Below are 18,426 nucleotides of genomic sequence, written 5' to 3' on the forward strand. Positions count from 1 at the left end.
CAGCTGCCCACCGCCACCCCCCCCCCCCATGACCAAAAAAAAAAAAAAAGGTCCATCTTGAATAGATTGGAATAAGAAAACAGAAGATCCCCTAGAAGTAACAGACACAAATTTTGAAATGATAAAGTCACTAAATTGGCTTAATACCAGAAATTGCAGAAGAACAAGGTACACAACAGAAGACCTGGGCCAGGCTTGGTAGCATATGTATATTCCAGCCAGTGCGGAAGCAGAGACTAGGAGGATCAATCTCTGAGGTGAACTTGGTAGAAAAAGCAAGATCCCATCTCAATCAACTCAAATGTGATGGTTCCCATCTGTAACTGCAGCAATATAAAATGTCTAGGTAGATGGATCTCAGTCTATGATTGGCCATGGGCCAAACTGAGCAAAATTCTATCCAAAACTAACTAAAGCTTCAAAAGGGCTGGAGCCTAACTAAAATGTCAGAACACTTGCTTATAAAACACATGACCCTTAATTCAAACCCAATTCTGCAAGAAGAAGGAAGGAAAGGAAAGGAAAGGAGAGGAGAGGAGAGCAGAAGAGAGGAGAGGAAAGGAGAGGGGAGGGGAGAGGAGGAGAAGGAGGGGAGGGAAGGGGAGGGAAGGGGAGGGGAAGGGAGAAGGGAAGAAGAGGGAAGGGAAGGTTGGAAAAAATAGAGAGAGAGAAATTTTAAGCCTAAAATAATCACACACTAAACATTTAAAAATAAATCAACATTCTCAAAGATCCATGAACCAATCTCAGCAGCTCTAACATATGTAACAAAGGTTGCTAAGGAAAGAGCAATAAAATAGATAGGAAAATATATGAAGAAATGATGGTAAAATTGATGAAAAACAGCAAATTACAGAACCACCTATCCATGTAAAAAGAATAAAAAGAAGTATAACTTTAAAAAACTAACACTTAAAAAATAAAGAAATACTAGAAATATATCTATGGAGCTCAAAGACAAAGGAAGAGGGAAGAACCCAAAGGAAATGAAGCTAAAACCAGAAAAGACACACCAGACCATCCCAATGATGAAATGAAACAGAGTGGATAAGGTTCTCTAGTAGATAGTTAACTGACTTTCATAAAAGTCTTGGAGAAAACTCAATGACATCTTTGCAAACTTTGGTGTTGAAGTAATTTCAGGTCCATGTACCAGAAAATAACTCTTGTGCTACTAAATACAACAAAATGATGAAAGGAGAATCATGTAATCAAATGTAAAACATGAAAATATAAACTATAATATATCTATAAAAATGGCATATGAGGAAATATTTCGAATTTAGTGGAGAGGAAACTTTCTTTCAATACACCAATTATTTATATAAGGAAAAAAAAGTACTCATTTGATCTTATTAAGGTTCAAACCTTCCCTTGGAATGACACTATTAAGAAAATGAAAGGACAAGCTGGGAGAAGATATTTCTTTAAATAGGGAGAAAATATTTGTACCTAACTTCTCAGATAAAAGCCTGTAATCCTAGCTACTCGGAAGGCTGAGATCTGAGGATCGAGATTCAAAGCCAGCCCTGGAATTGGCACTGTGGCACTGTGGCTCAAGAGGTAGAACACTCACCTTGAGCTGAAGAGTACAGGGACAGCGCCCAAGCCCAGAGTTCAAGACCAACAAAAAATAAAATAAAATAATTACCAAGTAAGAATTGGAAAAAAATAGACAAAAATCCCAACACACACACACACACACACACACACACACACACACACACACACACACACACACACACACACACACACCCTAACATCTTTAATCAAAAAGTAAATGCAAATTGAAATCATAATAAGCAATTACTAAAAATAATGTTTTATTTCTTAATGTTGATGGTAGCCAATTCGAGTGTCCCTTGTGATTCCATGCTTGTACCATAGGCATGTTTGTGCAACTAACATTTTTATTTCACTAAGATTTAATGAAGAAGGCTATGAAATTGTAGAACATTAACACTCTGTTCATAAGGTAAAGAATCTCAACTGGCTTAAACAAAGTATGGCCATGTATATTCTATGTAAAAAAGTGTACTTAACATAGTGAGACTTGAGGGACTATAAGGAGAAAAATGGGAAAAATAAATTATGAGCACAGTACACATAAGAAAGCTGCTATTGTTTGTTGGCACCAAAGAGAAGTATTTTATTATGATTAAAGAGTCAATTCATCAAAGTACTGGGGAACAAATAATAATTATCAGAGGCACAGCAGGGCAAACTAACTGAATAATGAGGAGTGCAAAGGAATACATATATAGATATAAACAGATATATAGATATATAGTTAAACACACGTCATGTGAATTTTAATTCTATTTTTAAAATGGAAAAAACAGCAACAACAACAAAAGGGAAATAAATATACGAGGCTATCAAATAAAACAATCAATATCACAACTATTAGCATTAATAATTCATTATAATTCCACAATATTTACCCCAATTCTAAACACAAACTCTTCAAAGGATGAACTTTTTATTCCTACCTCTATTTGAAGCTTGTTCTTTTGCTTAGATATTTTTTTTCTCTATTTGATTTTATGTTTGCACTTAAATGAGGAATACAAATATTGAACTTAAAAATAAATTGATACAGGGTTGAACCCATGTGTGATCAGAAAAATCGAAATCATTTTTCTTTTCAGACAAAAGTATTAAAATGAATTGCCATCCAGCTAAGTGGAGACATTACAGTGACATGAGTAATAATCCAGTTGCTGCAAAAGGCTGCAGTGTTTGCTGATTACTCTATGGTAAGTGTGTCAGAAACAGAGCTTAGGGACAGATTTCATCCTCTAAAATTATTTCCACTGAGGAGGACAAGCTGGCACCTTGATGATTATGGGAGAATAAACAAAACAAAATAACTCAGGCAGCTGACATAGGCTGGGGACCAGTACAAACTACCCACTTCACTGGACCTGTCCATCCAGTCTTCTCTCTTAATTTACTTGTTGATTTATTCCATGAATGAATTTATCTTCTACTTGTCCCCTACTCCCACTTCAGGTGTTCAGAGTTAGAATAGGTTTCCTAGTTCTTATACTCAGAAGAATGAGACAAAACTCCACTATACTGGTCACAGAGGAGTGAGCCCTTGGGTCTGCAGAAATAAACTGCACTGGCTACAAGAGAATGGTTAGAGGATACCAATGATGTTAAGGAAATAACAATGTCTCTAGGGTTAAAATGTATATTATTTAATAATATGTAACTTTTATTCAAATATCTTCTGAGAATTGAGATGGTTGTGGTGTGTGTGTGTGTGTGTGTGTGTGTGTGTGTGTGTGTGTGGGGCACTTGTGAACTTCATGTAATCTACACATAAAAGACCATTGAATCATCTAATGTTAGCACATGTGTGCTCACAACTGGACACTGAGTTAAGTAATACAAATGTTTTCACCATTCATTTCAACAAATGCTTGCTCATTACATATGTATGCAGCATCTATGATATACCAAGCTCTGGATTAAATACTGTGGGAACTATAAAAATGAATTAGTTATAGATTCTTCTCTAAGCACCTTATTATCCAGGGTCAGAGGAAATTTTTAAAAAAGCTCCAAATTTAACTTTCAATTATAAAATGATGTGTGTTGCAAGAAGGCAGATAGAATATGCAGAGGGAGCTGGGTGTTGGTAGCTTGAGCCTGTAACCCTAGATCCTCAGGAGGCTGAAGAGTCAATTCCAAGCCCAGCCCAGGCAGACAAACTTAGAGACTCTTAGCTCTAATTAACCAGGAAAATGACAAAAATGAGGGCTGTTGAGTATATAGTAGAGTGCTGGTCTTGAGCAACAAATGTTAAGTGAGAGCATAAAGCCCTGAGTTCAAATCTCTGTACCAGCCCACAAGAAAAGTGCCAATGGAGTATTCCAAAGAGGAAACTAACTCTGGGAGTGAAATTTATAGAGGACATATATCAAAGAATGCATTATAGATGATTTAATTTTGGGGGGAGGGGTGGGAATTGTTCAGATTATCATCAGGTCAGATTTCACTGGAGATAGCTCTTGGAGACCATCTAAATTACAGAACTGCAGCCAGGAGGGTGAGGCAAGCTGACAAACATGACAACTTATCTAGTTCGAATTCAGTATAAGTTTACATACTTTTCCTGGAGATGAGGCCTGGAATGCAAAAGTTGAAAACAAATGTAAATGGACCAAAAATGGGAAAATGCAAGAAATTAGAGTGTGGCAATGACATACATTGAGCTGCAAACATCCTGTACTGTTTGCTTCTTATTCCTCAGTATCCAGTAGAGAGACAGGCACTTGGTTGATATCTAGTAAGCAAATATGTTTATAGTTTATATTTCCTGAGCACTATGTGCCTAGCCCTATTCCAGTAACTTTGCATGGGGAAGCTTATTTAATTATCAGTGCATCTCCTGGGTAGTATTAGATAGATAGATAGATAGATAGATAGATAGATAGATAGATAGATAGATAGATAGATAGATAGATAGATAGAATTGACATACAGTGACAGTACATTTTTCTGGGATATAGTGCAAAATATAATGTGGTAATACAGAAAATATATAATATCAGATATGGTTAAGGGGCATGTTTGTTACTTAAGAAATTGTGTCTGTGTCTTTGTGTTGGGGACATCCGAAGTCACATTTATTGTTATGAAACTCCATTAATTGATGTCAGCCATAGTTAACCTACCATGCTATTGACTTAAAAAAAATTCTTTCTCCTATCCAGTTGCAGCCTTGTGCAATTAACCATCTTTTCACCATTCAGCCATTTGAATATCCTTCTTATGCTCTAGTAACCATTATTCTATATTTGCTAAGAAATTTTAGTTTCCACATTTAAGTAAATAACACATGGTCTCATTTGTATGGGTAACCTATGCTGTTTTGGACATCATTATCTCTGCTTTGCAGATAAAGTAACTGAGATATGATATTTAAGTTAAAAACTTTACGGTCATACTGCTTTGAGATAAGAGAGAAAGCATATTAGCCAAAGGCTCAACTGGTCATCTCTACCTCTCAATGAATAAATATCTGACTGATAAATGAAGACCTTCATACTCTAAAAAACTAAACATTGTACTCTTTCACCTCATGAAAAATTGGCAGATGAAAGTAGATATATTCCACTGGATTGAATCACAGCCTTGGAGGTTTGTTTTCTCGGTGATAAAACAAAAAAAAGGAGTTCTTGATTTCGGTCACATTCCTTCTATCGTGAAAAGAACATGGCAGGTATTCAGTATTTGTTTCCTCATTGAACCACACAAACTGTACCAAGATAGCTCCCAGAGTTTACTGTCAGGTATTTACAATCCAGAACCAATGATTTGCTAAGATACTGGCTACAATGTCTGACATCCTGTGCCAGGAACTACCTAGTTATAAGACAATCATGAAGATGGACCTCATATAGGAAAATAGAATAGAATTCTGGGGATTCTCAGGATGTATAAAATAACATCCTATCGGAATTCTTCCTCACATTGAGATAATAATTTTTTCTGTTCCCAAATAACACAAATTCTTTTACTCACTTAGAATACGGGACTGTGACATTTCTAAAAAGAGGCATCAATCCAGCCGTGTTTGGAAGTAAGTATGGCATGAACTGGGCAGGGCAATGATGTTAGGAGTTAGAAGTCTATGAGTTCTGTGATAGTTAGAAGAGAATGTGGCACCAGATCCAAATCCTACTCTGGTCTTCAGTGGGTGAGGGGCCAAAGTCAAGCTTCCCACTGCTTGGACATTATTTTTTTCATAGTTAATATGAAGACAAGAATAACAAGTTTAAGGGCAAAAAACTATTAAGGGAGTGTTGTGTGAAAGGAGAGAAGGTTGGAACTCCCTTTGACAAGGATGGAAGAGGCCCTCGGCCCTGACAACATCATACAGTTGAGGCATTTCACCTACTTTGTGGTGTCTAACCATCTTGATGGTGGGAGTGCAAACTTGTTCAACCACTTTGGAAAGCAATATTGAGGTTCCTCAAAAAAATTCCCCTATGCCAGGTGCCGGTGGCTCACGCCTGTAATCCTAGCTACTGAGGAGGCTGAGATCTGAGGATCACGGTTCAAAGCCAGCCCAGGCAGAAAAGTCCATGAGACTCTTATCTCCAATTAACCACCAGGAAGCCAGAAGTGGTGCTTTGGCTCAAGCGGTAGAGAGCGAGCCTTGAGCTGAAGAGCGCAGGGATAGCACCCAAGCCCAGAGTTCAAGCCCCATGACTGACTTTAAAAAAAAAGAAAAGCTCCTTTATGACCCAGCGATCCCACTTTGGGGCATTTACCCAAATGATCACAAACAAGGCTGTACTAAAGCTACTATCAGAGCTATGTTTATTACAGCATTATTCACCATAGCTAAAATATGGAACCAACTGGGATGCCCCTCAGTAGATGAATGGGTCAAGAAAATGTGGTATATAAATACAATGGAATTCTATGCCTCCATCAGAAAGAATGACATTGCCCCATTTGTTAGGAAATGGAAAGAATTGGATAAATTACATTAAGTGAAGTAAGCTAGGCCCAAAAAAACATAGGTCTCATGGTTTCCTTATTTGCAATAAATAGTACATGTCTAGTACAAGCAGAAAAGGTCAAAAGCTATATACATTTGACCATATAAGATGATGCTAAGTGAAATGAACCCCAAGATAGGGACACAAGAGGTTTTATCTTTGTTGCTGTTGTTTTTAATGTACTTATAACATACTGTGGGATTTTTTTTTTTTTGGTTTCTTTTGTTTGTCTTTCCCCTATTGTATAACCTTTTTTTCACTGTAATTGATTCCAATGCCCTACAAGATTCTTGTATATACATTTTTCTAATTTGGTGAAGGGAAAGGATATAACAAAATGATGAAATAAGATTCCAGGTTGACCCATTGTAACAATGAGATGTACAAGACACTACATTGAAAACGAACCTTACAACTTCAGGGTGGGGGAGGGGTAGGGAGGAGTTGGGGAGGTGGGGTGGGAAAGGATGATAGGGGAAAAACAAAGGAGGAGGTAACAATGCTCAATAGGAAATATACTCATTACCTTACTCATGTAACTGTAACCCCTCTGTACAGTATCTTTATAATAAACATATATATTAAAAATTATAAAAGAAAATGTGAATAAATGTACAGCCACAAAAAAATTTTAAAAAAAACTATTAAGGGAGTTTATACACAATAATGTATTGTGTGCATGTTTTTCTAAGCAAAAATTAAAATGAATTTCAAGTTAGGCTATTGTTGGAAATGTGTTTCTATCATATTGACTCAGATGAGAGAGCTAAATTATCAAAGTTTAGCACATAAAATATTGTCCAATCCAACTGTGGATGGAATTAAACTCTCAAACTTTACTGAAGTCAAATAGATAAATGACCCCTATGTTTCCCAACTCCTGTTTTCTCTATTTCTAGGTCCATTGGAGAAGAAGAAAACACAAGCAGGACACTGAAGTGTTCAGTCAAGCACTAACATTATTTTTTAATTAAATCCAACTATATGGTGGCCAAGTGGATTCCCATTTCTTGTTACATGTTCCTTTAATACAAGTGTATGTGTATATGTTTGTGTGTGTTGGGAGGGGGAATATTTCCTTTGCTAATACAACAAAGAACTGCTGCACAGTAACTTGGACATTGAAATGTCATTATTATACAATTCTGATGACCAGAGTTCTCATCAAGATAAAATTAGGCTGTAGGGCAAGGTGTTGCTCTTTCTGGAGATTCCAAAATTGAACTTTTCCCTTATTTTTCCAGCTTGTAGAGGCTGCCCAGCATTAAGATGGCTGTTACAGTCTATCTCTAAAGGAGACATTTGCTTCAGTCTGACCTCTGCTTCTCTCACCAAATCTCTGACTTTCCTGCTTCCTTTTTGCCCTCTTAAGTAGCTTTGTGATTTTGATGTGTCCACTCAGATAATCCAGGATGATCTCTTCATCCAGAGATTCTTAACTTAATCACATCTGCCAGCTACAAAGTCCATTTTTTTATGTAAGATAACCTATCCACATGTACCAAGGATTCACTAGTTTTCTCTACTGCCATTTAGTGAGTATCAATTAAATAGAAACACAATCTTTGAAAGGCCATTACTCTGACAAGCATAGGTTGTTGGCTTTTATTTGTTGTCGTTGTTTTATTTTCCAACGTGTACTTACCTCCTGCTCAGGGTAGCAGTATCACTGGACTTTACTCATGTATTAACTTCTGAAACAATCTCATCATGAGCAAAGGTGCTCACCTTGTGAAGGAAGTATTCTGAGGATGCTCAAAATGGAACAGGCCAGTCCCAGCATGTACTGCACAGAGCCTTTTCATTTTTAGGACTCAACCTGGCAGCTGCTCACACTGGCTTCTAAAAGCAGCCAGAAATGCAGGTAAGGAAGTGGCATGTTCAGAAGAATTCAGCTTGAGAATGGATGCTTCCCATCAAACAAACATAGCAATGACCTTCTGTCCTTGAAAAATCAGCCCTGGATCCCACCCTTGGATTTTCTTTTACAGACTGCTCCATAATCCAGAAAGCTATGTTTTCTTCATGCATATTCCTATACCCCCAGCCCAAGAAAAATGGTGCAGAAAAAATACTTTTATTATCTTTTATTTTGCCCTCTGAAATCTAATTCTGAGCATGAGGAGAATTGTCTGCACAGAGCCAGATTTCATGTTCATTAATGTAATTGGACATTAGCACCATGGCTACATCCTCCCACTCAGTAGTGAAAATGACCCTCTTCCCAGATTATCATCAATAACAGCACAGTGATGGCCTGGCTGGGACTGACCAGGTTGTAACTAAGCTCTCAGTCCCTTGGGCAATAGGTGATTTTTATTTACAGTGACAAGATGATCTTTACACTTGTTTCTCTTTGGACTGTACACACAGCTCTATCCATAAGTCACAACACAGCCAGACTGGCTCTTTCTGCCCTGCACTTTACCTAACTGACGAAGTGTCAGCCTTAATTTCTCCACCATAGAAAAGTTTCATCTCTCTTGCCCTAGGGATGTTTTCTTGACCTCTCCAGACGTGTGATTGGGAGCAGTTTGGTCTTTCCTCATAAGCTCCAAACATTTTCTTTCTTTTCCATTGCAATTATTATCTCCTGTGACATTTACAAGGACTGGTTCTGCAGTAGCTAGAGCTATAAGCATACAAGGAGCCTTGGCGACCCAGAATTCTTTTCTGCTTGAACATGCCAGTTAATAACTACACAGGCTTTCAGCGTGAATTTGTGATTGGAGCTTTTCAAATAGGTGCCTTCCTTCAAAAATAGCCTTTGTCAGTAGGAGCCTTCCACAAAATGTTTGAAAAATTATAATCAAGCCTTATTATGTAAATAAAATAGATGATTTCATGTAAACAAAGCATTTACTTTTTCAACTCTCCAATTCTCAGGTAACTATGATTTGTGCTTTTTGTTGTACATGATTGAGGTTCACACAATGTCTAGAAAAGAGCGTATTCTGGATTTTAAATCTGTGTGTGTGTGTGTTCTGGGGCTCAAATTTAGGGCCAGGATGCTGTCCCTGAATTTCTTTTCTCTAATGCTTTCTTTTTTCTTTTTTTGGGTGGGGGTAGTTAATTGGAGATACATATCACAAATTTCTGCTCAGACTGGCTTCAATTCTCAGATCTCAGCCTCTGGAAGAGCTAGGATTGCAGGTGTGACTCAAGGCCTTTTTGAAAATAGCTATGGGCTGGCTAGAAGTGGGCTGGACACATCGCTCATAGGTTATGCCCTCTCTGATGAGTCACCAACTTCTTCAGAACTTCATTTCTCTAATTGCTTAAGAAAAAGCTCATCCTCAAGCTTTTCTTTCCCACCTCTGATATCCTGGAAATAATTCCTGGCTAACACCTTGGAACCTTTGTTAATAGCTTTATGGAAGTGTTGCTTGCCTGTGATAAATAAAGAATTCCAAAAATAAATAAAGAATTCTGTACTTATTACAGCTGACATTCCATCCGCATATTTTTGCTACCCAACTACAGAAATTCATACTGGAACCAGATGTGTGACCTTATGCACAGAAAACTACATTCAGAGCCCCACAGGTTTTGAAGGTAAGCAAAAAGATGGCACCCAGTGGGTTTATTTACTGAGGTCATTCTAGCAAATACTTTACTTAACTAAAAACATTAATACTTTAAAAGTATTTTTATTTTATATATTCTGTCTCCAGACAGTGAGATTTTGCTTTGATACAAGTTAAACTCAGCTCATCAGGGTGATTTGCCTTGTTTTTTTTTTTTTTTTTTTTTGTAATGATCCACTGATTTTTCTTCATTTTTTAAGTTCTCTTGAAGGTAAAAGAAAAATGTTCCCTTAACCTCTATACACATCTCTTCTATATTCAAAATATTTTGCAGAGTTTCATAGCTCCTACATCATTCCACAGGCAATCTATATCCTTATATTCTGTCTGTTATAAAGTCCCAGTGAGATCCTGGCCTCTGATTGTAGGCCTCCAAAGAACAAATTCTTAGTGAGAGTAGAAGAATAGTCACTTTGAAATTTAACTTCATCGCCTGAATTATTGGCAATCAAATAAGGAGGATATTGAGAAAAGAAAACATAGTGTGTGTTTTTAATTGAGGATGAGTAAGTGGCCAACAATTATTTAATGGGTGCTTTAGAATTTCAGTCATATGCAGAGTTAATCACAGGGTTTGTCAGTATCTACCTCAGCATAGGAAACCAGAGTCAGCAGCATCAGTAGCATCTGAGACTCTTTTAGAAACAAATTGTCAAGCCCCTTCCCAGAGTTAATAAATCACCTCTCTGTGTTTTAATGATTCTTCTGGATGATTCAGATGTACATTTGAGCATCCAAATCAAACAATTTCTACTCTTAGAAATTGTAAGTGGCCTTACCTCACTAAATGAAGCAAAGTAAAACCTTATGACTTATCATGGAAACATGCACCAAATTAAATTGTGATTGCATTATTTATTTATTATGATTTTGGAGATCTACTAGAAAGGATATAAGGTTTGCCAGCTAGTATCATGTACTTATCAGGTATAAGTAGAAATGTCTCAAGGAAAATGTTCATCAAATTTTAAAAATGAAAAATTAAGATTAATAAACATGATATCTATGGTTCAAGTCTGTAATCCTATCTACTGAGGAAGTTGAGACCCAGAAATCACAGTTCAAGGCTATCCTAATGAGGAGAAGCATGTAACTGTAGCCTTTATTGACTGATTTTATTTGTGCTGTTATCACTTTAAAGTACAGATGATCTATTTTTCTGCCAGTGAATATTCACTTATATACCGTTTGGGTCAGTGGTCTTGAATAATGAATAAACATAACAAAAACAAAAAAGTCTTGAGAAGATGTGGGTTTGAATTTGTGGGTTTGTTTCTGCATGGATATGCATTATGAAGGGTAAAAATGTAGGAAAAGATCTATTATCCTAAAAGGTACCACCAAGGTTCCTGAAAGTTAATTATTTCTTTTTGAGAAATTAGCTCCAACTTGTCACTAATTTATTGACAAGCAGTGATTTCCTCTAGTAGACATTGGAAGAAATTTTCTTCAGCTGTTTACCTGTGATTCAGGTATATATAGTGGTACACACACCAGAGTAGTAGGAGTTTTCATTTAAAGTTATGCAAACACAAGGACTGAGGTGAAGGTAAGAATGATCAAGAGATGTGAGAGTTGACTAAGAAAAAACAAGTCAGTAAATCAATGCAAAATGTTTAAACACGTCTTTGTTTTCTCTGTGTTAGGCAGAGAATTGTCACATGCTCTTGCTGTTGTGGGAGACATCTAAACAGAGAAGGGAGGAGGAAGGAAGAAAAGAAGGAAGGAAAAAGGAAGGAAAGAAGGAGGAAGGAAAGAAGGAAGGAGGGAGGAAGGAAAGAAGGAAGGAGGGAGGGAAAGAGGGAAGGAGAGATGGAGGGAGGGAGGAAGAAAGAGAAAGAAAGAAAGAAAGAAGAGGGAAGAAAGAAAGAAGGAAAGAAAGAAGAGGGAAGAAAGAAGAGGGAAGAAAGAGGGTGACAGGCAGAGTATGAAGAAAAGAAGGAAAAAGGAAAAGTTAAAGAAACTTTATAGAAAGAAATAAAGAGATGAGTTTTCATGAGGTAAATAAACAGGTAAAGCTCCCCAAAAGAGTAAGACTTAAGCCTTAAGTGAAAATGTTGGGAAAGAAAATGTTTCTTATAAAATAATGACTTATCTATGAAATAATTGTCTCCTGATTAGACCAGAAGTGAGGAACACAGATGCAGACTTCTTTTATTTAAAGCATCCTGATGATTTAGCTACTGTCAGTGAACAGATAAATTATACCACCACTTATCCCCAATCTCTCAGTGGCTTTCAATACTGCAGAAAGGACAGTTTTACTATAGGCAAATTAATCCACTTCTTTTTTAAAAATAATAGATTTCTATTGATGTATTTAAAGTGTCTGTCAATTCCTGTGCAAACTGCCAAGTCATGTGTTAAATTTAAAAAAGAGCTGAACGCTTAAAACTCATCAGACTGTAATAGATGAGCTTAGACTTGTAGAAAGAAAGAAAAATGAATGGATACAATGTACAAGAACTAAATTAACTACATTCCTCCTCCCCAATTCTGTAGAATCTGGAGGATGATTGTTAGATGTCATCCCAGAGAAAAATGTTTTCTAGACTTCATCTCCAAAACAACTGGCAAAAGACAGGACTGAAAGTGTGACTCAAATGATATAGTGCCAGTCCAGCAAGCACAAGACTGAGTTTAAACCCCATACTACAGTCTGTGTTTTCCTCCAAAACTAAACTTGATGAATAATGTTTAAGGAATTATGAGGGGAAAATAACTACTGTTTTTTTTTAAAGCTTAAAGCAACACAAGTCACATATTTGTTTGAGGAATTATCTTTGTAGAATATTAACAGGGATTACATAAAAAAATCAAAATTCACTAGAAACCCCTTCTGTAGAGATAAACATTTGAGATTTTTGCTGAAAGGTTTTTCAGGATCCTTATCATGAGAACTTATTAAGAGAAAGATTCAGCAGGCAGCATTTCATAAAGACCTTTGATCCGATGCTTTAATAATCCAGCAAGATATGACCCGTAGAATTCCTGTGGGAAACAGGTCATGGGCATTAAGGAGGTCCCTGGCACAGAGGTATGGAGCATGTATCTCCTTGGAACAGCCCAATGAGGGGAATTCTAAGCTGGGTAGAAAATAGAACTTGAGAGCTAGTGAAAAGAAAAAAAAAATAAAAAATAAACTAAGCCACAAAAACAGAAGAAGATATTTAGAAATATGTAGAACATAAAAGGTGTCCTGCAGGAAGAAGTAAGTTAGTGAAAGGAGTGTAGAATTACTTTATGATTCTTTTCTAAAAGAACACTTGAAAAGCTGAGATTGAGAATGAGGAGATTTAAACAATAGAGCTAAATAATACATGAAGAAATAAATGCAAAATGATAAAAAAAAAAAGCATAATATGCTCATAAGAATGAGAGATAATGATGTAATTGTTGTTGGGAGTCAGAAAAGGAAGAATTAATATTAAATGTATGAGTCAAAAATATCACTAATCTCAGTCCAGCAGAGAGAATCATATCTTCCTGCTTATCTATCTGTGTTCAAATTCACTGCTGTGTTTCTCTGTGTGGTTCCTCTGCATGGTTCCTCCATGTTTGAAGATCTGCACTCAATGGTATACATCAGATTTCTGGCCATTTTTCCAAACAGATCATCCTGGCTGTTCCACTTTGGGAACTGATCTTTTCCAGATATCAGTCGTGGAGCCTCTTGCCTTATCATTCTCTCTTGACCCTAGTATCTTGTTATTCACTTAAACCTCGTTCTTTGTTAATGTCACCCTATCATCATAAGCCTAACAGGTGTTCCTCAATATTTTCTCTTTCACTTTCTCCATATTTAACCATATACAGAGGATGGCTGTACATTCACGTATGATATGGGCTAGATTCTCCATGTGGGGCTTATTGAGAGGTAGCCTCTCTTCATACAAATGAAAGAAATGACTGTGTTCTTTTCCAGGCTCAAAACAAAGATAAGAAGAGAGTAGAGAACACCATGAATTGTGGGATCATAGTATAAGAGGAATTGTGGAATCCCAAACTCTGAGCTTAACTGTGTCACAGGTGATACTAAATGCATGAAGAAAGTACATTGCGAGTTACAAGAATAGAAAAGGACATGCCCAGCCTACAAGCAGTCCAATTTTAAAGCACTCCCTTGGTGAAAAGAAAGCATTACCTATGGCTCATATTTAAGCTCAGAATTGAAAACAATTAAGTGATTAGTCTGGTCCAAACCTTTTAGTATTTGTGATTCTAATCTGCAAGTACGTATTCAGCAAGAACTCTGCCAAGCAATTGTGATATAATGCTAACTGAAACCAAACTCCTAAGCACAAATAGCTTATAATCCACTTGAAGAACAAAATATCAGTGAAAGGAAAGTGAAATTTCAAGGTAAGATAATACTTGAACGATTTTATGTGCCTGGGCTTTGGCCAACCGGATTTTAGAGTTTCAGAGCAAGTGGGAAACCAGCTTCACAGACATGGGCTATGAGGACATTGCCTCCTTCCCACCCCCCACCCCTGCCCTCGTTCATGTGGCCCTGTCCTGTCCATTCATTTACAAAAAAATGCACTAAAGCCAGGTGCCAGTGGCTTACGCCTGTAATCCTAGTTATTCAGGAAACTCCTGCTTATAATCCTAGCTACTCAGGAGGCTGATATCTGAGGATTATGGTTCAAAGTCCTCCCAACCAAGAAAGTCCATGAAACTGTTATCTCCAATAAACCACTCAGAAACCCGGAAGTGGTGCTGTAGCTCAAGTATTACAGCACTAGCCTTGAGCTGAAGAGCAGAGGGACAGCGTTCAGGCCCGAATTCAAGCCCCATGACCGACCCTCCCCCCCCCCCAAAAAAAAAAAAACTGCACTAAGCAATGAAATACTTAGGCTCAAATGAAAGTGTAGCAGGGCATATCAAACTTTTTCTTCTCACAACTTTTCTTATGACTAAGCTTGTGTTATAGAAATGTAAATGTCAAGAGTACCTTCCTTTGAGAAATGTAACTATAAAGAATATAAGATGTTACTTTTACATTTTCCAGAAGCCAAGTGATATAAGGCTTGTTGACACACTGGATATTTGAATCCATAAATTAGTAGAAGGAAAATTCAGTGTAGTCTGAGAGTAGTGGGAGCAAATTGGATCTGAGTTTTGCTATTCTTTCCATTTTTCTCTACCTTTGGTCTCCTACACTGTGAGGAAGGCTTCTGGGTCACTCCTTTTGAAAACAAAGTCATTGAACTGCATCTGGATACTGATGGTGACTAGTGAGATACGATTGCATTTCTACTCAATGTCTGGGCTCATAAGGTGAGGAAGATGGACCAAAGAACTGATTTTGGCCATAGAAAACCCCAATATACACAGAGGAATCATTGTTCACTTCAACTGTCCTAGAAGGAATTGAGAAAACTATAACCCTTGTTCCCCTTGCCTGTCTTTTTTTCCTCATGGATTTTGAGCACACTTTTCACTTTTGCCCTCCACTCAGGTAAAGGCTTGGCAACTCTGCTGCCCTCTGCCAACTCTTCACTTTGATTTGAAGCCAGGGAGCAGACATTATAAGGACGTGTAAAAACAGAGCGTGGCACATTAGCATTTCCAGTCAACCACATGGAGAATCTCGGCATTTTCAATATATATTTAAAATAACCAAGCAAGACAAGCTGCCTGCCTTCCCTCAGAATTGCCAACGTATGCTGCGAGATCTCCTGCATTTTGCATTGTGTCAGTCTGTGTCAGAGGTTTCAGGAAAGGTAATATAGAAGATGAATGAAAGTCTATCATTGCAGTGCCAAGATGAAAAAGTGACAGCTCATAATGAAAAGAAAAATAGTTTCCATTTTGGGCCTCTGTAAGTAAGAAAGTGACAGAGTCTTGGGAACTGTGAGCCTGAAAAATGGTCCCTTTGACAGACAGGCCTGTACGTGAGAGGACCCCGGATATAATGCCACCTATAATAGAGGGAATAATGATTATTTTAGGCATTGCATGATTTTGAATAAATCCTTGACTACTCCCCCAGAAAATGGAGTTGAAAGGAATCCAGGAAGAGTGGTAGGTTTAATTTAAGGAATATATGACCACAAGTTTTTTTTTCCCTTTTTAGCCTAAGTTGGTTAAATTTATTTCTGTCAGAATTGACTAAAAGCCAATAATATTAATAATGGGGTTTTTTTTTACCTCTGCTGTGATAAAAAAAATGTCATTCTAGAACCTTGTGGCGAGGTTTTGTTTCTTAGTGATCAGATGTTTTAGAATTAAGTTCCATGTTGATGATCATAATTCATTCAGAGTTTGAAAACTAATTGAACTCACCTAAGTACAAGCATAGATCATAGTGTAACATACTGATACATTTTTTAGGAATTTAATCTCAACTTTCAAGATGTGTGAAATTGTCTGAGAAATCCATTTTTCTTTAGTAGTTTATATTGCTTGGATAGAGGCTCAGCTATTAGTCCACTTATAATAAAACAATAACTTAATCTACATGATTTTTTTATCTACCTGGACACAGGAACAAGAAATGCATTCCCAACTCATTTAACAAACACCAGGTCAGTCAATCTTTCCTTGTGCTTTTGCTCTACTAAGAGCACATGCTATTGCATCGATTTTCTTAAATGAGGCTCTACAAAATCTATTTTGGAAATGGGTCTCCCAGAGTTTCCATTCTCTTGGTTTCAATCATAAACTAAAAGAAATAAATGATCACTAAGAGAAGTGATTGCTACCCATTGACAGATCAAGAGTGAAGCCTGAGGGAGAATATGAATTTATTTATCAGAGTCAGAACAAGGAGAGATGGTAAAGATCCCCAACCTGGATTGTGTTCAGCACTACTGGTGGCAGAACACCGGACGTTCCTTACATACCCTTTTCATTTCAGAGCAGATGTAGCAAATGACCTGATTCCAAGTCGCTAACAATCCCCACCCCTGAGCCCCAAATATGTTCCTGCCAGACCTAGTGAAAATACAGGGAGGAGCTATCCTTGTTTCAAAGTGATTGTGTATCTATCTAATGGTCATTTGCTCTCACTGGACAGACCTCTTGGCAACCTTCCCCCCTAAAGAAAGTTGAAAAAAAAGGAGCTCCACCAGCAGCTTGTTCCTCAGTTTTCTCCCAGGGCACTGTACTCCACAGAACTCACGAGGAGTGAGACATTGACCACTTATCCACAGGTGGCACATGGCAATGAAAAAGTAAACAACACTTTAGGAAGAGTTATTCTGCATCTAGCACAGCCTCTGACGGTTCTTGTGAACAATTCTTACATTTTCTGAACTTCATTGATAGAGATAAGTTGTCTCTGGTCCAATTGTGAAAATTAAGGGAGTTAACTTACATAAGACTCCCAAAAAAATAGTAGGTGTTCAAATAACAAACTTTCCCCAGGGCTCATGGGTGAATTTTACTTACTTTCTTTTCCTGAATGAATGTCACATAACACATACTCTGGAAGCATTTGACGAGAAGAGAAAGGAAGGAGAGACAAGAAAGGAGCATTTCAACTTATTTTGCAATGGGAATTTTGGACAGGGTAACGTTGGAGTATATAAATGGGTCCTTGGTTTGTTAAATTTTTATTTTTAAGCACACTGTATCTCTAAGTTACAGCAATGCTGAGACACAGTGCTTGGGGCAATTACTTCAATCCACCATCCCAGGCAATATTCCGAAGCAAACAAACCAAAATAGGAAAGATAATGAATAACACCAAAGAAAGCACATTTTGGTATAGCCAGTCTCAGATAAATAAAGACTAAAATTATCGGCGAGTACACAGGAGCAGGTCCTGATGCTAAGATTTATTAGTCAGGGACAATCTGTCTAACTAAGTGCAGGCAGCTTCCGCTCTCAAAATAAGAAAAAAAGAAAAAAAGAAAAAGAAAAACAGAACAGACAAAAGGTAATGGGAAAAGATTGTATTAGGCTGTGAACAATACAACTCTGAAAAGATGGTGAAGAGATGCCCTGAGAGATCTTCCATCTCTCACACTCATTCAGCAAGGACAAACAGTACAAAGAGAACCAGCATTTTCTTGAGGTGCTGGGGAAAAGGAAATAATTTCCTGAATGGAGATTACTGCTAATCAAAAAGGAGTGCTTTGTTCACTCCTGGGGGCATTAAAATGCAAGGTACCAGATCTCAATTCTGACCAGGAAAAGAGACCATGAATATTTCTGACATACATGGCATTTCCTGCATACCCTGTCTTCTTATTTGTTTATTGATATCTGGTCTGTTTGTTGGCTGTATCCCTTCCCCATCATGCACTATGTTTTCAGTTGGAACACTTACCACTATAACCAACACACACACACACACACACACA

General features: G+C 37.4%; 1 non-coding gene across 1 annotated transcript; it reads left to right on the top strand.

Annotated features, from left to right (window-relative positions):
- The first annotated feature begins 5,816 nt into the window (after positions 1-5,816).
- On the top strand, positions 5,817-5,940 carry LOC122104482. Its single transcript, XR_006146942.1, has one exon. It is a non-coding gene; the product is annotated as a U6atac minor spliceosomal RNA (small nuclear RNA).
- Positions 5,941-18,426: the final 12,486 nt, after the last annotated feature.

The sequence above is a fragment of the Dipodomys spectabilis genome, unplaced genomic scaffold (assembly GCF_019054845.1).
Source record: "Dipodomys spectabilis isolate Male_0828 unplaced genomic scaffold, ASM1905484v1 ptg000024l, whole genome shotgun sequence".
Taxonomy (NCBI): Eukaryota; Metazoa; Chordata; class Mammalia; order Rodentia; family Heteromyidae; genus Dipodomys; species Dipodomys spectabilis.